General features: G+C 47.8%; 1 protein-coding gene across 6 annotated transcripts in view; it reads right to left on the bottom strand.

Annotated features, from left to right (window-relative positions):
• CSGALNACT1 (chondroitin sulfate N-acetylgalactosaminyltransferase 1) overlaps positions 1-27852 on the bottom strand; it is a 558708-nt gene that overhangs the window by 321928 nt on the left and 208928 nt on the right. The window contains exon 1 of one of the 6 annotated variants that reach the window (XM_063919988.1): positions 22464-22487. The exons of the other annotated variants lie outside the window; for them this stretch is intronic. The gene's annotated coding sequence lies outside the window, so the exon portion shown is untranslated. Of the gene's footprint in view, positions 1-22463; positions 22488-27852 lie in introns of those variants that run through there. 6 annotated transcript variants of the gene reach the window in all.

The raw sequence follows: 27852 nt of genomic DNA, 5'->3' as shown, positions 1-27852 counted from the left end.
GTACAGAAGGGAAACGCCTTTGACCCGCTTGCTTTTCTGAAGCCGAAAGGACTGTACCTGATAATACAGTGCTTTCTGAGTCCGTGAGGAAACCTGAGGTAAAAATATTTCTTCCCAGCTGTGGCTGTGGATACGAGGTCCCAGAGACCATCCCCAAATAATTCCTCACCTTTATAAGGCAGAATCTTTTTAAAGTCAGCATCACCTGTCCCGTGACAGGTCTCAAATACCCTCCTGACAGAATGGACATTACATTCATTTTGGATGCCAGCCGGCAAAATATCCCTCTGTGCATCCCTCATATATAAGACGACGTCTTTAATATGTTCTCATGTTTGACAGGGTCACCGACCACGCTGCAGCAGCACGATCTGCAGGTCTCCGTCTAGTACCTGAGTGTGTAAATACAGACTTCAGGATAGCCTCCTGCTTTTTATCAACAGGTACCTTCAAAGTGGCCGTTCCTAAAACGGCAGTGCCACCTTTTTTGTCAACCGTGTAAGCGCCTTATCCACCCTAGGGGATATCTCCCAGCGTAACTTGTCCTCCTGGCGGGAAAGGGTACGCCATCAGTAACTCTTTAGAAATTACCAGTTTCTAAACGGGGGAACCCACGCTTTTCACACACTTCATTTATTCATCTGATGGGGGAACAAAACACTGCCTGTTTTTTCTCCCCAACCTAAAAACCCATTTTTAGAGGTGCTTGGGTTAATGTCAGAAATGTGTAACACATTTTTTATTGCCGGGATCAAGTCACGGATGTTCCTAGTGGATTGTGTATATGTCTCAACCTTGTCGACCCTGGAGTCAGACTCCGTGTCGACATCTGTGTCTGCCATCTGAGTGAGCGGGCGTTTTTGAGCCCCTGATGGCCTTTGAGACGCCTGGGCAGGCGCGGGCTGAGAAGCCGGCTGTCCCACAGCTGTTACGTCATCCACCCTTTTATGTAAGGAGTTGACACTGTCGGTTAATACCTTTCACCTATCCATCCACTCTGGTGTCGGCCCCACAGGGGGCTACATCACATATATCGGCCTCTGCTCCGTCACCATATAAGCCTCCTCATTCAACATGTCGACACAGCCGTACCGACACACCGCAGACACACAGGGAATGCTCTAAACGAGGACAGGACCCACAAAAGCCCTTTGGGGGGACAGAGTGAGAGTATGCCAGCACACACCAGAGCGCTATATATATACAGGGACTAACTGAGTTATGTCCCTAATAGCGGCTTTTCATATAATATATGTATATATACTGCCAAATTTAATGCCCCCCCTCTCTTTTCCCTCTTACTGTACTGTAGATTGCAGGGAAGAGCTAGGGAGCTTCCTTCCAGCCGAGCTGTGAGGGAAAAATGGCGCCAGTGTGCTGAGGAGATAGGCTCCGCCCCTTTTTCGCGGTCTATTCTCCCGCTTTTTATGGAATTCTGGCAGGGGTATTTTCCTCATATATAGCCCCTGGGGCTATATATTGAGGTATTTTAGCCAGCCAAGGTGTTTTTATTGCTGCCTCAGGGCGCCCCCCCCCCAGCGCCCTGCACCCTCAGTGACCGGAGTGTGAAGTGTGTGAGAGGAGCAATGGCGCACAGCTGCAGTGCTGTGCGCTACCTTGGTGAAGACAGAGTCTTCATGCCGCCGATTTTCCGGACCATCTTCTTGCTTCTGGCTCTGTAAGGGGGACGGCGGCGCGGCTCTGGGACCGAACACCAAGGACTGGGCCTGCGGTCGATCCCTCTGGAGCTAATGGTGTCCAGTAGCCCAAGAAGCCCAATCCGGCTGCAAGCAGGCGAGTTCGCTTCTTCTCCCCTTAGTCCCTCGCTGCAGTGAGCCTGTTGCCAGCAGGTCTCACTGAAAATAAAAAACCTAAGTCTATTCTTTCTGCGAGCTCAGGAGAGCCCCTAGTGTGCATCCAACCTCGGCCGGGCACGAATTCTAACTGAGGCTTGGAGGAGGGTCATAGTGGGAGGAGCCAGTGCACACCAGGTAGTCTAAGATCTTTCTAGAGTGCCCAGCCTCCTTCGGAGCCCGCTATTCCCCATGGTCCTTACGGAGTTCCCAGCATCCACTAGGACGTCAGAGAAATATATGTACTGTATATATACACACACGTACACATATAATGGAAAATTATTAATTCAGCCTGTTACATAATGAGCTTTATTTCCCTATAAAATATAAGTGGTGATTTAGTCTAGAAATCCCTTTCACTTATATTTTCCCTTTATCTATATACTGAGGCACTCTGTACAATGTTGCCTTCCTTTTCTACACTAGTCTCATTTTTATTAAACTAGAAATTCATGTAAATCCAGTTATAATTGATGTATAAAATGTATATGTAAGATAGCTGTAACTTGGTAGCGTTGCTGCTGGTTACTGTGACATCACACACCTAGCCTGTGACATCACAATGCTTCATCCTGTAACATTCTATCTACAGCTGCTGAAGTTTCCAGTCACCATGAAGGAAGACAGGTAGGAGGAGGTGAGTCCTACATAGCAGGGTATGATGGAGGGGGGTAAGGAAGACAGAGTGCAGTATACTCCGCTGAAAGGCAAGACAAGATAGACAGAACAGGGAATAGAGGTACAAGGACACATAATTAGGAGAAGCTCCGGAAGGAATTACATATTTAGGAATAAAAATGTAGCATTACAGAAATAAAGAGGGCAGTATGGAGAACAAGCACACATACAGCAGATGCAGGTAAGTCTCTGAGGCAGGATCTTGCTTTGGGTTGAAAAAGTAAATAAAATAGATAAATGGCAAATTGGTACATTTTAAAGTATGTTTGGTTCAAGGAAAATTGGAAAAGTGGTTGATTCATGGACCTTTTATTGTACTTCTATTTCTATTGCACTTAAACTAGTACTATGCTTAAGGATAGTCTTTTGTGTTTTTTCATCATCTGGCAAAGTTCTGGCAAAAAGATTTGCAGAGTGTCGGGTGACCGGCAAAGAGATCTGCAAAGTGTCAGTTGAAGACAATGGGAGGGGTCGCAGAGGCAGTAAGTACTGGAGGATAACATGCAGGAGGTAAGTTATCATACTTGTGTAATTGTGTGTGTGTGGTGGGGGGTATTGAGAGCACAGTACAAAACAGAGACTACAGTATGGTGGGGGAGAGCGGACAATACAAAACATGCAGAAGAGGGCAGCTCAATATAGGACATACAGATGGTGTTTGACGGGCAGGGGCAGTGCTAGGGTGATCAGCGCACCCTTGCAAACTATAAATTACGACACACAAAAGCACAATCTTAGTCACATTACACCGCACGTAGTGCCCCTGATTCATAGTACACCACATAGCGCCCCTTATTCATATTATGTCACAATGTAGCGCCCCCTAGTCACATTATGCTACACAGTAGTGCCCATTGCACACATAATGCCCACAGTAGTAATGCCCCATACAAATAATGCCCACAGTAGTAGTGTTACTTATACATATGATGCACACATTAGTAGTGCCCCCTATACACATAATTCCCACAGTAGTAGTGCCCCTTATGTACATAATTTCTATAGTAGTGGTGCCCCATATATACATAATGAACACAGTAGTGCTGCCCTATATACACATAATGTCCACAGTAGTAGTTGCCCTTGTACATCTAATGCCACAGAGTAGTGCCCTTTATACATAATGCTTTATACATAATGCCCATAGTAGTGCCCTTATACATCATGTCCACAGTAGTGCCCCTTATTCACATAATGCCCACAGTAGTAGTGTACCTTACACATAATGCCCACAGTAGTAGTACCCATTATACACAGAATTTCCACAGTAGTAGTGGCCCTTACACATAATGCGCACAGCAGTAGTGCCCCTTATACACATAATACCTACAGTAGTAGTGTCCCTTATATATGTAATTTTATTTGTAATATAAAGAATAGTAACAGTAGCCCTATCATTATGACTGTAACCTGCACACTGTGTGTATTGTATGATACTAATATGGTCCTAACACTAGGGAAGATAAAATCTGGAGCAGATGACTTGGGTCTCTATGTGACGGGATCTTGGTTTTAGATTACAAAAGTCGATAAAATGCAAATGAATAAAATTGAAAGTACACAACAAAATGTAGTAGTACAATTATACACATAGTATGTCTGACCAAGAAATTCTGGTTGTTTAGATCGCAGGTTCTCAAACTCGGTCCTCAGGACCCCACACGGTTCATGTTTTGCAGGTGACCCGCAGATTTTTAAAATGTGACAGTTGGTGATACACAGTGCACCTGCCAGGTAACCTGGAAAACGTGAACCGTGTGGGGTCCTGAGGACCGAGTTTGAGAACCACTGGTTTAGATCATCATCTGGCAAAGAGATTTGTAGAGTGTCGGGTGACCGGCTAAGAGATCTGCAAAGTGTCAGTTGAAGACGACGGGAGGGGTCGCAGAGGCAGTAAGTACTGGAGGATAACATGCAGGAGGTAAGTACCATACTTGTGTAATTGCGTGGGTGGTGTGGGAAATTGAGAACACAGTACAAAACAGAGACTATGGTGGGGGAGGGTGGACAATACAAAATATGCATAAGGGAACATCTCAGTATAGGACACACAGATGGTGTGGGGGCACGGGCGGTGCTACGGTGTTCGGCGTCCCCATGCAAACTATAAATTTGAGTCTTCCAATACTTTCTAAAGTGACAGCGAGCTGCCTGAAAAAAAGGGTGTGGTCTCACAATAGTACCCCTAATTCAAATTACGCCACACAATAGCACAATCTTATTCACATTACACCACATGTAGTGCCCGATTCATAGTATGCCACATAGTAGTGTACCTTTTTAACATTACGTCATACAGTAGCGCCCCCTAGTCATGTTACACTACACAGTAGTGCCCATTATATACATAATGCTCACGGTAGAAATGCCCCTTACAAATAATGCATGCGGCAGCAGTGCTGCTAATACATATTATGCCCACAGTAGTCCCCGTTATATGCATAATGTCAACAGTAGTAATGCCCCTTATATATATGCTGCGCACAGTAGCAGTGCCACTTATACACATAATACCCACCGTAGTAGTGGGGAGCCTCTGTTTGTTTCCTCTAATGTTAAAACTGGATAAGCCGATTCCTCTGGAGATAGTGGAATGGCTGACCTTTTTATCAATGAACTGGGGGGCAGATAAACTACTCCTGGAAGAGTGATAAAGGGCCTAATTCAGACCTGATTGCTAGCAAGCGATTTTTGCACTGCTGCGATCAGATAGTTGCCGCCTACTGGGGAAGGGTATTTTAGCTGTACAAGGGTGCGAAAACCTGTGTAGCAGAGCTGTACAAACAGATTTGGTGCAGTCTCTGTGCAGCCGAGGACTTACTCAGCCGCTGCGATCACATCAGCCTGTCCAGGACCGGAATTGACATCAGGAACCCTCCGTGCTAACGCATGGACACGCCTGCGTTTTTCCAGACACTCCCTGAAAACGGTCAGTTGACACCCACAAACGCCTTTTTCCAGTGAATCTCCTTGCGATCGCCCGTGTGAATGGATCTGTCGCACAAACCCATCGCTGAGCAGAGATCCACAATGTAACCGTGCAAGACGCCTGCAGCAATCAGGTCTGAATTACCCCAAAAGTGGAGAAAGAATAACTAACAACCAATCAGTTACTTTTTGTCATTTTTCAAACACAGCCTGTAACATGGCAGTTAGGAGCTGATTGGCTGGTACTTTCTCTCTCTCCACTTTATCACTCTGCAGGGCTTAATACATCTCCCCCATAGAATAACCAAATGATTAAATGGAACAAAATGGTATAAATTATGTAAAATAGAGCTGTAACAAGTAACTATTTCCCTATCTTTGCATATAATAAAGGTGACATAACCCTTTTTCCTAGAGACCCTTTCCTTACCGCACATGGGGCCTGATCCAGATGTGGATGCAAAGCTGTTGTTGCATGCAAGTGGCTCAATGCTTTTTTTTCACTGTGCATCCGTGTAAGCTGCACTGCGCACAAGGGGCCTAATTCAGAGTTGATCGTAGCAACAAATTTGTTAGCATTTGGCCGAAACCATGTACACTGCAGGGGGGGCAGATATAACATGTGCAGAGAGTTAGATTTGGGTGGGGTGTGTTCAAACTGAAATCTAAACTGCAGTGTAAAAATAAAGCAGCCAGTATTTACCCTGCACAGAAACAAAATAACCCACCCAAAGCTAACTCTCTCTGCAAATGTTATTTCTCTTACGTCCTAGAGCAGGGGTAGCCTACCCTGGTCCTTGAGAGCTACCAACAGTGCACGTTTTCCAGGTCTCCTCAGAGTCCACCTGTGTATCTTTTAAAATGTGACCGTTCGTAATAACTGCACATGTGCACCTGCCAGGTGAGACGGAAAACGTGAACTGTTGGTAGCTCTTGAGGACCAGGGTTGGCTACCACTGTCCTAGAGGATACTGGGGTCCACATTAGTACCATTGGGTATAGACGGGTCCACTAGGAGCCTTGGGCACTTTAAGAAATCAATAGTGTGCACTGGCTCCTCCCTCTGTTGCCCTCCTGCCAGACTCAGTTTAGAAAATGTGCCCGGAGGAGCCAGTCACGCTTAGGAGAGCTCATGAAGAGTTTTGTACATTTATTTTTTGTTTGTTATTTTCAGACAGTGCTGTTTGGCAGCAGCCTGTCTGCTTCGTGGGACTTAGGGGGGAGAACGGCCCAACTTCCTGAAGAGTTAATGTTCCTGTTTCTCCGCTGACAGGGCACTGAGCTCCTGAGGGTCCTATTCGCAAGCCCCACCACGGCAAGCGTACAGACCCGCAGCACGCTGCCACCCCTAACAGAGCCAGAAGTAAGAAGAGTGGTGAGTATAATGCTGGCGTCCCGGCAAGCGGGTCACCAGCACAAATGGCGGCCCATGGGTAGGAGCACAGCGCTGCAAGGCTGTGACTCCAGACTTTCAGTACACTCTGCAGTGTGATTGCGCTGAGGGGCGAGCTGACAGTCACCAGATACCCAGAACACTGGCAAGGCAGCCTTACAGGGGTCTTAACCATCTTGTAAGTAAAAAAGTACCTCAGGCCAGTATAAAATGCGGGAAGACCGCGTGCCATTAAGGGGGCGGGCCCTTCACAATGAGCGGATCCAGCAGCTCACCAGCGCTATTTTCTCTCTGCAGCTCACACAGAAAACGCTGGCAGGGAAGCCCCTGTACATCATCTCCAGACTACCTCAGCGGTACCAGGGTGCTATAGGGGGGAAGAGAGGGAAGGGGGGAAAAGCAGATTACATCCATATTAATACCCTATTAAGCGTATTTAGTCTGCGTCTGGCTAAGTTTATTTGTTAGCTAAAGGGGCGCTGTGTGGCTGATTTCCTCATTCCTCTGTGTCTCTCTAAAGGGCGCTGTGTGGAATTGTGCCTACTGCATATTCTCGTGTGTGTGTGTGTGTACCTCACATTACATTGTCCAAGATGTTTCCTGCACAGCAGAATGTTTTTCCTCCCCAGGGGGATCAATACAATGTACTCAGAACAGCACACATGCTCAGGCTACCGGTTCCGAACCTCCTTGGTTGGACTCCATAAGGGGGATGATTACGAATATTTCTAAAAAACTATCCCATACTAAGAAGGAGACACAGTATTTGAGAAAGTCTGTGAAGGATCTGCTGAATAAAGATTCAGCTCCTACACCAGCGCCTTTAACCCCTTCCATTAATCCACAAAAGTGTACACTGGCCCAGATATTGCAGGCTGACACTGATGACGATGCCTCAGATATAAAAGGCGATGATGTGGATTCTGGGGAGGAAAGGGGAGGGGGGTGTGGAGCTCTCACTCAAGGGGTGCAAGCTCTGATAGAGGCCATTAGGGATGTACTGTAGATTTCAGAAAAAGTAACAGTAGAAGAGGAAGAATAATATTTTAATGTAAAAAAAGAAATCCTCAGTTACTTTCACTGCATCAAGAGAGTTAAATTCTCTTTTTGAAGAAACGGGTAAATCCAGAGAAAAAGTTTCAAATCCCTAAAATGTTGCTCACCTCATTTCCTTTCCCTCAAAATGATAGGAAGAAATGGGAAAATCCACCGATAGTGGACGCCTCAGTATCTAGATTGTCACATAAAATTATTTTACCTGTCCCAGGCGCAGCCTCCTTAAAGGATATGGCTGACCGCAAGATGGAGACTTCACTCAAATCTCTGTACACATCTGCTGGGGTTGCTCAAAGACCCATTATTGCTTGTGCATGGATATCTAGGGCCATTGCAAAATGGTCAGGTAATCTAATTGATGATTTAGATTCTCTGTATAGTAAATTGATTTATTCTTGCATCACATTCAGGACTCTGCAAACTTTATGGTGGAGGCCATGAATGAAATTGGCCTGCTCAACGCACGTTACGGCCATGGCAGTATTAGCACACAGAGGCTTATGGCTACACCAATGGACTGTGGATGCGGATTCCAGGAAAAGTGTGGAGAGCCTCCTCTTCATAGGTGAGGCCTTGTCTGGAAATGAACTGGATACGTGGATATCCAAGGTGACTGCGGGTAAGTCGACATATCTTCCTTCCGCAGCTACCCCAGCTAGAAAATCATATTCTGCCCCTACATTGCAGAAAAATGTAAAAACAAATCCAAAAGGTTCCACCACTGCCTTCAGAGGTGGTCAAGGAAAATCCAGAAAACCTGCAACTACAGATTCTCAGGAACAGAACTCAGGTTCTGCTTTCTCAAAGCCTTCAGCATGATGGTGGACCACACTGCCTGAAGGACAGGCAGGTGGGAGCACGTGTAAAGGATTTCAGTCACATCTGGGCAACATCATGCATAGATCCCTGGGTCAAGGATCTTATTACCCAGTGATACAGACTGGAGTTTCAAGAACTCCCACCTCACAGATTCTTCAAATCAGGCTTACCAGCTTCTCAGGAAGCAAGTACAATCCTGCAAAAGGCAATTCAAAAGTTGGTACAGACCCAGGTCATTGTCCCAGTTCCACCTCAGCTACAGAACAAGGGTTATTATTCCAACCTGTTTGTGATACAGAAGCCGGTGGGTTCGGTAGGAGCCATCCTAAACCTAATATCTCTGAACCCGTACTTGCGGGTATTCAAATTCAAGATGGAGTCTTTGAAAGCTGTGATCTCAGGTCTGGTGGAAGGGGAATTCCTGGTGTCTCTGGATATCAAGGATGTGTACCTTCATATTCCGATCTGGCCGCCTCATCAATGTGCAATACAGGACTGTCACTACCAGTTCCAGGCCCGGCCATTTGCCCGTTCCACAGCACCGAGGGTGTTCACCAAGGTCATGGCAGAGATGATGCTCCTCCTCCGCAAACAGGGAGCGAACATAACTCCATACCTGGACGATCTACTGTTAAAGGCATCCTCCATGGAGAGATTGTCGCAAAGCATTGCCCTCTCAACCCGACTACTCCAGGATCACGGGTGGATTCTGAACCTACCAAAATCATACCTGGTACCAACACGGAGGCTTCCGTTCCTGGGGATGATACTGGATACGGAGGAAAAGAAGGTATTCCTTCCGTTGGAAAAGGCATTGGTAATCCAGTCAATGGTGCGGGATGTCCTGAACCCAACTCGGATATCGGTGTATCAGTGCATTCGCCTTCTGGGAAAGATGGTAGCCTCTTACGAGGCTCTGCAGTACAGAAGGTTTCATGCAAGGCCCTTCCAGCTGGATCTGTTGGACAAATAGTCCGGATCACATCTTCACATGCACTAGACATGGATTCGTCTGTCGCCAAAAGCCAGGATTTCTCTTCTGTGGTGGCTTCAGACTTTTCACCTGATCGAGGGTCGAAGGTTCGGGATTCAAAATTGGATTCTGCTAACCATAGACGCAAGCCTCAGAGGTTGGGGAGCAGTCACCCAAGGGGAACAGTTCCAAGGGAAATGGTCAAGTCAGGAAACCATCCTTCCGATCAACGTTTTGGAGCTAAGGGCCATATACAATGCCCTTCTACAGGCGTCGCATCTTCTTCAAGATCACGCCATTCAAGTTCAGTCGGACAATGTGACGGCAGTAACTTACATAAACCGACAGGGCAGAACGAAGAGCAGAGCAGCAATGTCAGAGGTAACAAGGATTTTCCTCTGGATAGAAAGACACGCAGTGGCGCTGTCGGCAATCTTCATTCCGGGAGTAGACAACTGGGAAGCGGACTTCCTCAGCAGACATGATCTCCACCCAGGAGAGTGGGGCCTCCACCCGCAGGTGTTTGAATCCTTGACACGTCGGTGGGGAATTCCACAAATAGACATGATGGCCTCTCGTTTCAACAAAAAGCTCAAGCAGTATTGTTCCAGGTCGAGGGACCCACAAACAGTGATGGTGGACGCTCTGGTGACTCCATGGGTCTACCAGATGGTTTACGTGTTTCCAACTCTTCCATTGATCCCCAGAATTCTCAAAAGAATAACAAGGGAAAAGGTTCAAGCAATTCTCATTGCTCTGGACTGGCCAAGAAGGGCCTGGTACACGGATCTACTGGAGATGCTCATAGAGGACCCGTGACCTCTGCCTCTTCGAGAGGATCTTCTACAACAGGGGCAGTTCGTCTATCAAGACTTAACACAGCCACGTTTGAGAGCATGGAGGTTGAACGTCTAATCCTAGCCCGGAAGGGAATTCTGGACAAGTTTATTCCAACCCTGATCCAAGCCAGGAAAGGGGTAACATCTAAATTTTACCACCGTATTTGAAAAAAATATGTCTCATGGTGTGAAAAGTGGAAATTTCCTACAGTGGAATTTCAACTGGGATGTTTTCTCCTTTTTCTACAGTCAGATGTGGGCCTACGTTTGGGCTCCTTAAAAGTCCAGATTTCGGCCTTATCCATTTTCTTCCAGAAACAGTGGCTTCCCTCCCTGAGGGTCAAACGTTCTTGAAGGGTGTTCTGCACATCCAACCGCCCTTTGTGCCTTCCTCGGCACCTTGGGATCTCAACGCGGTGTTGCAGTTTCTACAATCAGAATGGTTTGAACCTTTACAGGAGGTTGACGTGAAGTTTCTTACGTGGAAGACTGTTACACTGTTGGCCGTAGCTTCCGCAAGGCATGTGTCGGAACTGGAGGCGTTGTCTCACAAAAGCCCCTATTTGATTTTTCATGAAGATAGAGTTGAACTCAGAACTCGTCAGCAATTTCTTCCTAATGTGGTGTCTGCGTTTCATATCAACCAACCTATTGTGGTTCTGGTGCTTACGGGCACCTCTGCTACCTCAAATTCCTTGGATGTTGTGAGGGCTTTAAAGATCTATGTGAAGCGGACAGCTCGTCACAGAAAATCAGATTCGCTATTTGTATGATCCCCAGAAAACTGGGTGTCCTGCTTCAAAGCAGTCTACTGCTCACTGGATCAGGCTTACTATCCAGCAGGCTTATTCATCGGCAGGACTGACGGTTCCTGAAGTACAGGCCCACTCTACTAGGTTGGTGGTTTCTTTCTTTTAGACGGCTGCCCAGGGTGTCTCGGCTTTACAGCTCTGCCGAGCAGCTACTTGGTCGGGTTCGAACACATTTGCTAAGTTCTAAAAGTTCGATACTTTGGCCTCTCAGTTCTGCAGGATAACTCAGCACTATCCCACCCGGTTTGGGAACTTTAGTACATCCCCATGGTACTAATGTGGACCCCAGTATCCTCTAGGACGTAAGAGAAAATAGTATTTTAATTACCTATCAGTTTACCCTTTTCTCGTAGTCCGTAGAGGATACCGGGTGCCCGCCCAGTGATTCGTGTTTCCTGCACTGTTACTTCGTTAAGTATTGTTGTTGATTCAGCTGTTGCTGTTCAAGTTTGGTTAGCATGGCTTTCCTTTTGTCTGTGTGTGCTGGTTCGAATCTCACCACTGTTCTGTTACATCCTTCCTCAGGATATGTCCGTCTCCTCTGGCACAGTTTCCAGACTGAGTCTGGTAGGAGGGGCATAGAGGGAGGAGCCAGTGCACACTATTGATTTCTTAAAGTGTCCAAGGTTCCTAGTTGACCCGTCTATACCCCATGGTACTAATGTGGACCCCAGTATCCTCTACGGACTACAAGAAAAGGATTTACCGATAGGTAATTAAAATCCTATTATCTGCCACACCTGCAGTGCACATGGGGCCTAATTCAGACCTGCATTTTCGTAAAGCCTGCGATCAGGTCTTAACTGCGCAAGTACCGCAATGCGCAGGCGCGTTGGTCCTCAGCGACGGGGATCGGTGGGCAGAGACGGGATGCACGAGAAAAGCAATCGCACGGGTGGTTGCAAGGTGACTGACAGGAAGAGGACGTTTGTGGGTGGCAACTGACCGTTTTCAGGGAGTGTCCAAAAAAACGCAGGAGTGTCTAAACGTTTGAAGGGAGTGTTTCTGACGTCAGCACCGGCCCCGATCATCGCACTGGAAGAGTAAGTCCTGGGCTGTTCAAAGACTGCACAAACTTCTGTTTGTGCAGCTCTCCTGCACATGTGATTGCACCCCTGCACAGGGATTTCCCCCTCCCCCTGTAGGCGGCTACTATCTGATTGCAGGGATGCAAAAAACACACCCTACTGATCAGGTCTGAATTAGGCCCATGGTTTTGCCCAACTGCTAACAAATTTGTTGAATTACCCCCAAGGTGCGATCAAGCTCACATAGAGGATCCCATCGCAAAGTGACTGACAGGAAGTCAGCTTTTGGGGTGGCTAACTGTACACAGGTGTGTCACTTCTGTTCAATCACCTTTCCGAGCACATGTATAAATTACCCATTACGACCTGTGTATCTGCTGGAGAGCCCTGTGTCTAGAAGACTTGCTCAGCCAACAACTGCTCAGACTCACTCAGGGTGGACTGCGATGCAATTGCGAAAGGCAAAAGATTGCAGCAACAATCACTTTAACAACCACAACTGAATTAGGCCCACAATTACACCATTATATTTTACTATTTTATCGCATTTAACAACTAAGGGGTCAATTTAATTAGGTGCGAGTTTGTCTTACAACAGCCGCACTTTCCAATAGCCCAAACTCGCTCAAAAGTGCCCGCAGCCCTATCTGGCCACAAAGGGTGCGAGTTTGGGTGCCGATGCCAGTGTTGAAACGTTGCAGCATTGGTAACTCGTACCTAATTGGACTGGCCCCTAAATGTTAGCAATTTATAGCTTTTATTATTTACTGGTCAAATTTCTTTTCTGAAGGTACCTACTTATTACTATAAGAAACAACTTATCTCCCCCCCCCCCCCCCCCCCCCAATATGTGTATTATATGAAAACAATAGGCCCTTTGGGTTAACTGTCCTTATTTTAGGCATTTTCCATGTCCTTAATAGTTACAGTAACATATTTACACAGAGAGATTTTTCTCTCTACACAACCACACCACTGTTTGCAGTTTGTCTCTCTGCTTGTTCATTCATTAACAATGCTTTTTTTTTTTAATCTCTTCCTCATAGTCTACACAGCAGTTGACCTTTGGCAAGTATAGGCAGGTATAGGTAAGTATAGTAATCCTCCCATTACCTATAACTCCTGGGGGGTTTAGATTTAGACTGTGGGTGGGGAGAGGTTAGGGTTAGGCCACGGGTAGAGTGGGTTGGGGTTAGGCACCCCCTGGGGTGGTTAGGTTGCAGGGGAGGGAGGGTTAGGTTTAGGCAGCGGGGATAGAGGTTAGAATTAGGCATCTCTGTGGTTAAAGTCAGGCACAGAGGGGGGAGGTTAGTGTTAGGCTGCAGACAGGGAGGGTTAAGGGGATGGGGAGAGGGGAAGAAGGAGATTTATGGTAAGAACTTACCCTTGTTAAATCTCTTTCTGCGAGGTACACTGGATTCCACAGGGAAAAACATTGGGGAGTAGAGTAGGATCTTGATTCGGAGGCACCAACAGCTAAAGCTTTGACCTTCTTACCAGGATGCATAGCGCCGCCTCCTCTATAACCCCACCTCCGTGCACAGGAGCTCAGTTTGTTAACCAGTCCAATGCACTAGCAGGTGAGAGAGACGACAACAGTTAGTAGCCACAGACATCACATTCTCACGACAGGAGACGATATCAGCGGCTAATGCCTTACCTACCCAAAGAAGCCAAGTGCGTCAGGGTGGGCGCCCTGTGGAATCCAGTGTACCTCGCAGAAAGAGATTTAACAAGGGTAAGTTCTTACCATAAATCTCCTTTTCTGCAGCAGGGTACACTGTATTCCACAGGGAATAACATCGGAGATGTCCTAAAGCAGTTCCTCATGGGAGGGGACGCACTGCAGCGGGCACAAGAACCCGGCATCCAAAGGAAGCATCCAGGGAGGCGGAAGTATCGAAGGCATAGAACCTTATGAACGTGTTCACTGAGGACCACGTCGCCGCCTTGCAATCTTAGACCTGGTATTAACTAACAATGGGGAATTGGCATCAAATATTGAAGTAGGAGAGCCCATAGGTAACAACGACCACAATATGGTCACATTCAATATCAGTTTTCATAAGCAGTCCTATACTGGCTCAACTAGGACTCTAAACTTTAGCAAAGCCAACTATGACATGATGAAGGAAGCGTTAAGGGACACTGAATGGGAAATTCTGTTTCAAGGAAAAAATACTACAGAGAAATGGGATGTATTAAAATCACTGCTAATTAATACTACTCGTAAATTTATTCCCACCAGCAGCAAAAAAAGGAATAAAAATCCCAAACCAATGTGGTTTAACAAAAATATAAAGGAATTAATGGACAAAAAAAAACTTGCATTTAAAAAATACAAATCTGAGGGGGATGCGGAGTCATTCCAGCACTATAAGAACTGTAACAAAATAAGCAAAAAAGGAATAAGAGCGGCTAAAGTAGAAACTGAAAAACTAGTAGCATAGGAAAGCAAAGCGAATCCCAATTTTTTTTAAAGTACATAAACAGCAAGAGACTAAAGAAGGAGAGTATAGGCCCTTTAAAGGACAAGAGGGGAGTCTTAATCAAAAATGATAATGACATAGCAAACAAACTAAACAAGTTTTTTTCAACAGTATTTACCAGAGTGGACCAAATGCTGGGTTTAACACAAAATCTCAACAAAGATAATGTCCCACTGCTAAATGCTTATTTATGTGAGGAGGTAGTCTGTGACCGATTAAAAAAGTTAAAGATTAATAAGTCACCTGGTCCAGATGGAATTCACCCGAGAGTTCTTATGGAGATGCACGCTGAACTAGCAAGACCTCTATTTTTGATCTTCATGGATTCGGTTAAATCGGGTATGGTTCCCAAAGACTGGCGTATAGCGGAGGTAGTGCAGATATTCAAAAAGGGGAGTAAGGCTGAGCCAGGTAATTATAGACCAGTTAGTCTTACATCTATAGTGGGGAAAGTATTGGAAGGTATTCTAAGGGACAGTATTCAAAAGTTCCTTGAAGCAAATAAGGTCATTAAAAGGAACCAACATGGATTTGTGAAGGACAGATCCTGTCAATCCCACTTACTTGGCTTTTATGAAACAGTAAGTGCGAACCCTGATCAGGGTAAGGAGGTGGATGTAATCATTTTAGACTTTGCCAAAGCTTTCGACACTGTACCACACATGCGTCTTATCTATAAGCTACAGGAAATAGGGCTAGGGAGCACAATATGCACTTGGGTCAGTAATTGGTTAGTTAATAGGGAGCAGCGCGTTGTGGTCAATGGATCATTTTCAAATTGGACTACAGTACTAAGTGGTGTGCCACAAGGGTCTGTACATGTCTACTTTTGTTAAACATTTTCATCAACGACCTAACAGTAGGTCTAGAGAGCATGGTGTAAATTTTTGCTGACGATGCCAAATTGTGTAAGGTTATAAGTACGGAGGGGGATGCTGAGTCTCTTCAGAACGACTTAACTAAACTGGAAGCATGGGCAGCAAAATGGAGAATGAGATTCAACACAGACAAGTGTAAAGTAATGCACTGTGGGGGCAAGACCAAAAATTACACCTACATACTAAACGGGGTAATACTAGGGGATTCTGTACTGGAAAAAGACTTATCGGTTCACATAGATAACAAATTAAGTAGCAGTACTCAAAGTAGGTGTGCAGCAAAGAAGGCTCATAAGATATTAGCATGCATAAAACAGGGAATTGATGCAAGGGACGAGAGTATTATACTCCCATTATATAAATCACTAGTGAGGCGACATCTTGAATACTGTGTGCAATTTTGGGCACCATATTACAAAAAGGATATCCTGGAGCTAGAAAAGGTTCAGAGGCGGGCGGGCGACCAAAATAATCAAGGGCATGGAGACGCTGAAATACGAGGAAAGGCTTGCAAGGCTAGGCATGTTTACATTACAAAAAAGGAGACTAAGAGGGGACATGATCAACATCTGCAAATATATAAGGGGTCAATACACAGAGCTCGGGAGGGACCTGTTTTCTATAAGATCAGCACAGAGGACACGTGGTCACTCGCTTAGGTTAGAGGAGAGGAGTTTCCACACATTGAGGCAAAAAGGTTTTTTCACAGTAAGGACAATACGTGTTTGAAATTCCCTGCCTGAGAGAGTAGTAACAGCGGACTCAGGGGGTCATTCCGAGTTGTTCGCTCGTTGCCAATTTTCGCTATGCTGCGATTTGTTGCTAACTGCGCATGGTACGAAGAGCGCATGCGCTAAGTTATTTAACACAAAACTTAGTAGATTTGCTGGTGTTCGAACGACGATTTTCAGTCGCACTGCTGATCGGTGAATGATTGACAGGAAAGGGGAGGTGTTTCCCAATTTTTAGTCAAATCTGCAGAAAGAGGATAGCGAGCAAGCATCTTCTTATGAGGTGTAGACTTTTTCCCTGGATTTTCCCAGGATTCCTGACGTATGTCCACTAGGTGGTCAGAATGAGGGAAAACCAGTCTGGTCTCCTTCTGATGCTTGAACCTATCAGGTTTCTTAGAAGCATCCTGAGGATCGGAATCATCAGTGATCTGAAGAATCAGCCTGATGGCCTCCAGGAGATCAGGCACATCCACTTGAGAAACCGATTCCCCATCAGTAACATCTGTATCAGTGTCTGCGGGATCAGTATATGCGCGGTCTTCGTAAGATGATGTATCCAGCACAGGAGTGGATTGAGAGGAAACAAGGGCCCGCTTAGAGGGCCCCTTGGACTTAGGTGGGCGAGGGTCAGTTTTCTGTTCTGCCATAGTTTGCTGAAATTGCTGTAACTGAGAGGACAGAGCGTCTGCCCAAGGTGGGTTAATGGTAGGGACAAAATGTGGCTGCAGAGGCACAGGTGGTCCCATAGGGGGCGTGCTATTAGCCACCAGCTTACTCAGCAAGGCAGAGAAAGTAGCCCAAGGTGGGTCCTGATGGGCCCTCGTTGCTACAATCTGACTGGGGGGCAAGGAACCCCCAGCACTGGACCCCTTGGCTGCAATATTATCTTCTAATGGGTCCGTGACGTCAGCACCGTACACTGCGGGATCGGTCCCCGAACCGTCACCCTGCATAGCCGACATGATATGGAGGCTATACCCAGAGTAACACAGTACAAGAAATGCAGAAATAAATACCCCGCAAGATTCCCTGTGCAATGTAGAACACAAACCGAGGATCCAAGGGGTATGAGGTGACTGGAACACACAGAGAAAAATACTATTTCAGTATATCCTGTGAAACGCCTATATTACATTAAAAACCCTGACGCACTTAGCCCCCCAGGGTATAGAATATAGGGATAGCAGTAGGAGTGGGATAGACAGAATAGATATATCACAGCAGCTATATGCAGAAATAATGACAAGCAATAAACTGCACTGGACTAGCAATACGTAGTAATAACCAGTAAAGCTATATATGTCTAGAGATATAACAATGCACAGTAAAGACTGGATGTATATCACAGGGGAAGTTGTACAAAATAGCCCTGCCACAATGCACTATTTCTTAACTAACACTGCCAAAATGCATGTAGAATACTTAAGTGTCCTGTAAAATGCACAGCGCTGAAGAACAGGCGGCTTTACAGAGGAGGATTTGCCCATGCAGTCCCAGAACAGCTTCAGCATGTATTTATGGCGCCAAGCTGCAGCAGGGAGTGAGGGAGAGATAGTGTATGCAGCTCCAGGGCGGGAACACTTATGTAAAATGGCGCCAGGAGCACATTCCCCTTGCTGGGCTTCCACCACCAGGTACAGCGGGCCGCATAAAACGGGTTAATACCCGACCTGTGCCCTGCCCTGTTGGTCTAGTGGGGTCCCTGTACTAACACATAGTCCACGCCAGCGCGCGCGGCCCGCCTCCTACAGACCGCTCCGGATCGCGGTGTGCGGCGGGACCCTCCTGGATGACCCTCTTACCTCCTCCCTGTACGCGGCCACGCAATCCTGGAGAGCAGCGGCGAAGTGTGTGTGTGCCTGACAGAAACCGGAGCGCAGGAGTATGCGCCGCCGCTGGGGAGGTGATGGAGCAGCGGCCAGCAATGTCAAACTGACATCCAACACTGGCTGCTACCCTTGAAGTCTTCTTTCTTCAAAGAAAAAGCTCTTTTCAGGGCTGCCAGGAGGAGCCCTGCTGTTGAGATGCCTGCTAGTGCAGAAACCAACTACAAACTGAGCTCCTGTGCATGGAGGCAGGGTTATAGAGGAGGCAGCGCTGGGAAAAAGGTTAAACCTTTAGCTGTTGGTGCCTCCGGATCAAGATCCTACTCTACACCCCAATGTTATTCCCTGTGGAATACAGTGTACCCCGCTGCAGAAACACCCCTTTCTGCTGCGGGGTACACTGGGCTCCACAAGGAATGGACAATGGGGTGTAGAATAGGATCTTGATCCGAGGCACCAACAGGCTCAAAGCTTTGACTGTTCCCAGAATGCATATCGCCGCTTCCTATATCACCCCGCCTCCCTGCACAGGAGCTCAGTTTTGTAAGTTGGTGCTGCAGTAGCAGGCACTTAACAGAGGGGCTGCTCCAGGCAGCCCGAAGAAGAGCTTTTTTTCTGAGGGAAAAAGTGAAGACTTCAAGGGCAGCAGTGTTACATGTCAGTGGACATTCACGGCTGCAGCTACGGCTCTCCCCAGCGGCGCTGTACACTCCCGAGCCCTGGTTGCCGGGTAACTACAGCAGGAGGCTCCGGTTTTCTTCTTGTCAGGCACACACGACGGGGGATCTCCGGGATCCCGTGGCCGCGCTTCGGGAGGTGGTAAGTGGGTCCTGCTTGCGGGACCCGATCTTTATCACGATCCGGCACGGTCAGTGGGAGGCGGGCCGCGCGCGCTGGCGGTGGACACTGTGGCAGTACAGGCGATCCCACTAGATCACCAGGGTATGGGACAGGTCAGGTTTTCTCTATAAACCGTTTTATTAGTACCCGCAGAACCCGGTGGTTTTGCCAGCAGGGGGATAAGGCTTGGACATGAAGCCCCTCCCCCAGCCCCAGGGTGCCATTTTCTGCAAATGTTCCTGCCCTGGAGCTGCATATCTGTCTCTCCCTCACTCCCTGGCAGTGTCTGTGGCGCCATTATCCCTCAGTTCACTGTTCCTAGGAATGCTTGGGCAAATCCTCCTATGTAAAGCCGCCTGGTTGTCAGTGCTGTGACTTTACAAGACACTTAAGTATTCTACCTGCCTTTTTTTAGTCAGTGTTAGTAAGAAAGAGTGCACTTAGTCAGGACATGCATACCGGTGAGTGGGGGGCCTCCATCCAGAAGTGTTTCAACTCCTAGTGGAAAGGTGGGGCCTTCCAGACGTAGATCTGATGGCGTCTCAACACAATCACAAGGTTCCGGTCTTCGGAGCAAGGACAAGGGATCATCAAGCAGCATTCGTGGATGCGCTGGCAGTACCGTGGAGGTTTCGGCTACCGTACGTGTTCCCTCCGGTGTCACTCCTGCCCAGGGTAATTTGGAAGTTCAAGCAAGAAAAAGGAATTCTGCTTCTCATAGCTCCAGCGTGGCCCAGCCGGCACTGGTTCTCAGACCTGTAAGGCCTATCGTCAGAGCGTCCAATTCTACTTCCACAAGGCCCAGACCTCCTCGTTCAGGGCCCCTGTGTCTACCAGGACCTAGCCCGGCTGTCTTTGACGGCGTGGCTCTTGAAGCTTCCGTCTTAAGGGCTAAAGGGTTTTCTGAGGCGGTCATTCAAACTATGTTGCGGGCCCGGAAACCGGCTTCGGCTCGGATTTACTATAGGGTCTGGCATTCTTACTTTGTTTGGTGCGCATCTAACGATTATGACGCTTCCAAGTTTAGTATAGCCAAGTTGTTGGCTTTTCTGCAGCAGGGCCTGGACTTAGGCCTGCGTCTGGCCTCCCTCAAGGTTCAAATATCTGCCTTGTCGGTGTGGTTTCAGAGAAAAATTGCGACCTTACCTGATGTGCATACCTTTACTCAGGGCGTGGTGCGTATCCAACCTCCCTATGTCCCGCCTGTGGCTCCTTGGGACTTGTCGGTGGTTTTGGAGGCGTTACAAGAGTCTCCGTTTGAACCTCTTGGTTCAGCTGACCTTAAGTGGCTTTCACCTAAGGTGGTGTTTCTGCTGGCTATTGCTTCAGCTAGAAGTGTGTCGGATTTGGGTGCCTTGTCCTGTAGTTCCCCATATCTGATATTTCACCGTGACCGGGCGGTTCTTAGGACTCGTCCCGGCTATCTGCCTAAAGTGGTTTCCTCGTTCCACCTTAATCAGGAGATTGAAATTCCGGCACTTGTTTCTCCTGATCTGTCTCCCAAAGAGCGGTCTTTGGATGTGGTACGGGCTCTCCGTATCTATGTGAAGAGAAATGCTCCTATTAGGAAATCGTATTCTCTTTTTGTTGTGTTTGGGTTTCACAAACGGGGCTGGCCTGCTCACAAGCAAACTCTAGCCAGATGGATTAGAATGGTGATTGCACATGCTTATGTGAAGGCTGGTCTCTCTGCTCCTGATCACATTAAGGCCCATTCTACTCGGTCTACTCTGTTGGACCTTCTTGGGCGGCCCAACGTGGTGCGACCCTTGAACAATTGTGCAAGGTGGCTACGTGGTCCTCTGTGAACATGTTCAGAAGGTTCTATGCCTTCGATACTGCCGCTTCCCAAGATGCTTCCTTTGGACGCCGGGTTCTTGTGCCCGCTACACTGCATCCCCTCCCTTAAGGAACTGCTTTAGGACATCCCCATTGTCCATTCCTTGTGGAGCCCAGTGTACCCCGCAGCAGAAAACGAGTTTTAAGGTAAGAACTTACCTTTGTTAAAACTCTTTCTGCGAGGTACACTGGCTTCACAAGGCGCCCACCCTGACGCACTTCGCTTCTTTGGGTTGGTATGGCATTAGCCGCTGACACGTCTCCTGTCGTGAGAATGCGGTGTTGTGGCTACTAACCGTTGTCGTCTCTTTTCCTGCTACTGCATTGGACTGGTTAACTAAAAACTGAGCTCCTGTGCAGGGAGGCGAGGTGATATAGGAGGCGGCGCTATGCATTCTGGGAACAGTTAAAGCTTTGAGCCTGTTGGTACCTCGGATCAAGATCCTATTCTACACCCCATTGTCCATTCCTTGTGGAGCCCAGTGTACCTTGCAGAAAGAGTTTTAACAAAGGTAAGTTCTTACCATAAAACTCGTTTTACTCACCCTCAGAGGCTTCGGAATAGGTGGGGCAAGGGGGCAGCTCGCCCCCCTCCCAAACATGAGAGGCGCCCGTACACAGGAGGAGCGATGTGCAGTCAGTTTATAAACCGTACATCACAACCTCCGTGCAGCACAGGGACTAGGCAGCGGCGCTCATCCACCCCTAACTCCCAGCAGAGCAGCGCCAAACTGCCGCGAATCGAGGATGTTTTGGGGGCATGGCCTAATGCTGAGGAATGCCCGCCACCTGTGCTGCTGTGTAATCAAGGCAGGTATAACAGTGTCTCTCTCACTCCAACTCTCTCCCTAACACTCTTTCCTCTCTCTTCCTAGCACTCTCTTTCCTCTAACACTCTCGCTCCTCTCTCTCTCCCTAACACTCTTTCCTCTCTCCCTCCCCCTAACACTCTCCTCTCTCTCTCTCCCTAGCACACGCTCTCCCTCTCTCCCTAACACACTCTCCTCTCTCTCCCTAACATTCTCTCTCCTCTTGCTCCGCTCTCTACTTGACACTGTTTCTCTCTACCTGACACTGTCCCTTTCTATCCTGCACTCTCCCTGACACTTAGCCTCTCTCTCTCCCTCTTTCTTTCCCTGACAGTCTCCTTCTCTCGTCCCACCTCCTCCCCACCCTGGTGCTGCCTCCATTTTGTCCCCATAGTATGGCCTCCTCCTCCCCGGCTCCGACCCCAGGGGGTGCCAAATGAAGATCTATCTTGCCCCTCCCAGCCCATAAATGTTCTGACGCCCCTGCTCACCCGTCTGTCTTTTTTGCACCAGAATCCCGGCATCAGTATTACGATCACCGGGATCCCATGCGCCAGGATATCATACTGATCCCCCTATTAGTACACCTTTTAATGCCCAGAGGGAAGGGCAATCCTGAGGCCATGGTTCCCCAGAGGTTTCCCCCCAAGGGTGTTTTTCCCTCACCTGAGTGCTGAAGGATGACGCTTCGCGAGTCCAGAGTTGTAGCTTTTATGCCATAATCAATCTCATGCCCGTCCCTGCAATGTATAAGAAGTAAATTAATCGCTAATGCAAACACTTTACTTCTGGGTTTAGACCCCGGCTGCGCTACTTCACATGTGCATTCGTCAGACTGCATATGTGAGAGCAGACAGTAATGCAGAGGGATCCCAAGGATTCCTGTCCAGGGAAAAATTGCATAATGTAGCCCACGGGCATTGAAATGCATTAGCTGCCGGGCCAAGCTCAGAAATGCTTTGCATTCTGGAGCTTGGTGAGTTTCGCAGTTTACCAACTGCTGTAGAAACTTTTGGTAGCTGCTTTTGTGATCACAATATGAGGAATGCAATAGATATCTCCAATATCCATTGCAGTCCCCAATACATACATTCAGGGACTGTTTAATATTTGTGGGTAGTCTCCAAAACTGACTGTTTTCGGAGATGTCTCTCAAATATTATTTGTTAAATATTCTTCCTTTCTAAACTTTTTATATTTTAGCATCAACTAAAAAATGTTTTATGTATTCATTGACTGAGTCTCCGTTCTTTATTGCATGCTAATTTCACAGGGTCCACAAATTACTACTTTACTGTCCTGCTGGTGCTCCTGACCTGCTGTATAGCAGTGAGACACATATTTTATATATAGCACTCTTGTGGAGATATATCAAGCCTTGAAGAGAGATAAAGTGGATATGTCCAAAGCACCCACTCATCTTCTGTCACTTATCTAGCAGAGTATATGAAATGATACCTGTAGTTAGAAGCATCAATTGCTTTGGGCAAATACCCAACTTTATCCCTCTACGTGGCTTGATACATCTCCCAGAAAATATCATGTCTCCTTTTCACTTAATTAACAAGTTAAATTAATAATTGACAATGTCTTTTTCTTGGAAACAGGGTAAGAAATTCCCAGTATAAGATAATGTTAAAATAAGAATTTACTTACCGATAATTCTATTTCTCGTAGTCCGTAGTGGATGCTGGGAACTCCGTAAGGACCATGGGGAATAGCGGCTCCGCAGGAGACTGGGCACATCTAAAGAAAGCTTTAGGACTATCTGGTGTGCACTGGCTCCTCCCCCTATGACCCTCCTCCAAGCCTCAGTTAGGATACTGTGCCCGGACGAGCGTACACAATAAGGAAGGATTTTGAATCCCGGGTAAGACTCATACCAGCCACACCAATCACACCGTACAACTTGTGATATGAAACCCAGTTAAAAGCATGATAACAGAGGAGCCTCTGAATAGATGGCTCACAACAAGAACCCGATTAGTTAACAATAACTATGTACAAGTATTGCAGACAATCCGCACTTGGGATGGGCGCCCAGCATCCACTACGGACTACGAGAAATAGAATTATCGGTAAGTAAATTCTTATTTTCTCTGACGTCCTAGTGGATGCTGGGAACTCCGTAAGGACCATGGGGATTATACCAAAGCTCCCAAACGGGCGGGAGAGTGCGGATGACTCTGCAGCACCGAATGAGATAACTCCAGGTCCTCCTCAGCCAGGGTATCAATTCGTAGAATTTTGCAAACGTGTTTGCCCCTGACCAAGTAGCTGCTCGGCAAAGTTGTAAAGCCGAGACCCCTCGGGCAGCCACCCAAGATGAGCCCACCGTCCTTGTGGAATGGGCTTTTATTGATTTAGGCTGCGGTAATCCTACCGCAGAATGCGCCAGCTGAATAGTGCTACAAAACCAGCGCGCAATAGACTGCCTAGAAGCAGGAGCACCCAACTTGTTGGGTGCCATCAGGATAAACAGCGAGTCAGTCTTCCTGACTCCAGCCGTCCTGGAAAAATAAAATTTACAGGGCTCTGACTACGTCCAGCAACTTGGAATCCTCCAAGTCCCCAGTAGCCGCAGGCACCACAAAAGGTTGGTTCAAGTGAAAACCTGAGACCACCTTCGGGAGAAACTGAGGACGAGTCCTCAACTCTGCCCTATCCATACAGAAAATCAGATAAGGCCTTTTACATGACAAAGCCGCCAATTCTGACACACGCCTGGCCAAGGCCAAGGCCAACAGCATGACCACTTTCCACGCGAGATACTTTAGCTCCATGGTTTTAAGTGGCTCAACCAATGTGACATTAGGAAATCCAACACCACGTTGAGATCCAAAAAGTGCCACAGGAGGCACAAAAGGAGGCTGAATATGTAGTACTCCTTTAACCAAAGTCTGAACTTCAGGCAGTGAAGCCAGTTTTTTCTGGAAGAAAATCGACAGAGCCGAAATCTGGACCTTGATGGACCCCAATTTGAGGCCCAAACGTCACCCCTGCTTGCAGGAAGTGCAGGAATCGACATAGTTGAAATTCCTCCGTCGGGGCCTTCATGGCCTCCCACCAAGCAACAAATTTTCGCCAAACGCGGCGATAATGTCTTGCGGTGACATCCTTCCTGGCTATGATCAGGGTAGGGATGACTTCCTTCGGAATACCCTTTTCCTTTAGGATCCGGTGTTCTACCGCCATGCCGTCAAACGCAGCCGCGGTAAGTCTTGGAACAGACAGGGTCCCTGCTGCAGCAGGTTTTGTCTGAGCGGCAGAGGCCAAGGGTCCTCTGCCAGCATCTCTTGAAGTTCCGGGTACCAAGCTCTTCATGGCCAATCCGGAACCCCGAGTATGGTTTTCACTCCTCGCCTTCTTATTATTCTCAGTACCTTGGGTATGAGAGGTAGAGGAGGAGACACATAAACCGACTGGTACACCCACGGTGTCACTAGAGCGTCCCCAGCGATCGCCTGAGGGTCCCTTGACCTGGCGCAATATCTTTTCAACTTCTTGTTGAGGCGGGACGCCAACATGTCCACCCGTGGTCATTCCCAACGGTTTACCCGCATTTGGAAAACTTCTGGATGAAGTCCCCATTCTCCTGGGTGTAGGTCGCCCATCGGAGAATCCTTGTGGCTTCTGCCATCGCCATCCTGCTTCTTGTGCCGCCCTGTCTGTGTACATGGGCGACCGCCGTGATGTCGTCTGATTGGATCAGTACCGGCTGGTTCTGAAGCAGGGGCCTTGCTTGTCTTAGGGCATTGTAAATGGCCCTTAGCTGCAGAATATTTATGTGAAGCGAAATCTCCTTGGAAATTTCTTCCCTGTGTGACTGCACCCCAGCCCCGAAGGCTGGCATCCGTGGTCACCAGGACCCAGTCCTGTATTCCGAATCTGCGGCCCACTAGTAGATGAGCCCTCTGCAGCCACCACAGCAGCGACACCCTGTTTCTTGCTGACAGGGTTATCCGCTGTTGTATCTGTACATGGGACCCAGACCATTAGTCCCACAGGTCCCACTGGAACGTCCTTGCGTGGAGTCTTCCGAATGGAATTATGCTTCGTACGTGTTAGGCGCCGGGGTCCGCTCGTCGGTGCGGCCCGGCGCCTAGCAACCAGGGACGCCGTACGCGGACAGCCGCCGGCTCCCTGGCAACGCTGGACGCCGGGCGCGCTGAGCCGCACGGACCCTAGCAACGGGGACGCCACTGGCGGACCGTGTTCCCCGTTGCTAGGTTTTAAGAGTTAATGTATTCTCCTGCTCTCTGAGCATGCAGCAAGGCAGCTGCACGGCATTTATTCTAATCAGCCTTTTGGCAGCTGATTGGAGGACTCCTTGTTAAATACACTCCCAGGGCTTCTCACAGACGCCGGTAATAGCTTCCTGCATGCTGTTTCTGTTTGCTGAGAGTCTGTTCCAGTCTTGCTGTATCCGGTCATTCCAGTATTCGGAAGTCCTGAACTCGGAAGTTTGTCATCTTATCCCTGGAGTCCTGACTAATCACCATATAACATCCAGTGGTGTTCGTGAGTCGCGGCCTTGCCGTGTGTTGCGGCTTGTCCGCTTTATTATTTATTATTTGTGTTTTGGAGCATTCTGCGGAGGGTTCCGCTTCCACAGGTCCACTCTGGTATCCGGCGGTGCTGGGTAGGAGTATTGGACAACTGGATTTTGGTTGTCCTTTTCCCTGGCGGGTTTCCGCACATACTTCTGTTTTTGTTAGTTAGCTTGTTGCCCCTGGCCTGTTGTCAGTCAGAGGTCCTCTTGTTATCATCCTGCCTCGGATTTCCCTTTGTCTCTCACTAAGACCGGGGGGCACCGGAGTTGGGCAGACATAATCCGCCCTTCAAACGTGGCTGCCAGGGGCTCAAGAAACCATAGTCTCGCAGGGGATTTCCGATAGCACGGGTGAGACAATAGAGTTAGGGCGCCAGGGGCAACTAGTCTTCCCTGCTCCCGTTACCTGCATTCCATTCCAGCGCTTTGGTCCTTGTCATAAAATCTCCTCTGGTCAGGAGTGCTGGAATCATAACATTATTACCGGCCATACCAAAACTTAAAATTAAAACGGAGTTTAATTTTTATTCAGTTTTTTGTAAGAAGTTGTCGGCCTCATGAATCCAACAGGGTTAGGACCAAATCCTGGTCAGCTCTTAGTCAGTCAGATTCAAGAACTTACTCAGATGGTTCAGGATCTTTCCCTTCGGGTGAAGTCGCAGGAAGATCTTTTACGAACTTCCCCGAGGGTAGTTCCTGAACCAAAAATGCATTTGCCTGACCGTTTTTCTGGGGATAGAAAAGAGTTTTTTAATTTTAAAGAATCCTGTAAACTTTATTTTCGTTTAAGACCGATCTCCTCGGGTACTGAATCTCAGCGGGTCGGGATTATTATTTCTTTGCTCCAGGGGGATCCCCAGACTTGGGCATTTGGTTTAAAAGCAGATGATCCGGTGTTGCTGTCAGTAGACGCTTTTTTTGGGTCTTTAGGACTGTTATATGACGACCCTGATAGAGAGGCATCCGCTGAAGGTCAGTTGCGCGCTCTCAGACAGGGTAGGAATCCCGCAGAGGTTTATTGTACGGAGTTTCGCCGATCGTCGAACGACTGTGGCTGGAATGACCCAGCCCTGCGCAGTCAGTTTCGCCTCGGCTTATCAGAATCAATTAAAGACAGTCTCCTCCAGTATCCCGCTCCTGAGACTCTCGATAAACTCATGGAACTTTCTATTAAGATTGATCGTCGTCTCAGAGAGCGGAAGGCTGAAAAAGGAGCATCGGTCAGGTCATCTCCGTGTGTATATTCCATCCCTGAGGACATAGAGGAGCCCATGCAGATGGGTCTCTCCCGGTTGTCTCCTGAAGAGAGAACCAGAAGGCAAAACTCTGGTCTTTGTTTGTACTGTGGGGGTAAGGGACATTTTGCTCGTAATTGTCCGAATAAGTCGGGAAACGCCTTGACCAGGTGAATTGTGAGGGGGTTCACCTAGGTCTGCAGCTTATCTCCTCGCATAACTCCCTTTTAGTCCCAGCTAAGGTTTCCTTTGGCAGCCTCAGTTCCTC

This window comes from Pseudophryne corroboree, chromosome 1 (assembly GCF_028390025.1).
Source record: "Pseudophryne corroboree isolate aPseCor3 chromosome 1, aPseCor3.hap2, whole genome shotgun sequence".
NCBI lineage: Eukaryota > Metazoa > Chordata > Amphibia > Anura > Myobatrachidae > Pseudophryne > Pseudophryne corroboree.
Note: the sequence above shows the minus strand (reverse complement) of the source record. Positions and strands in the feature narration are given on the sequence as shown.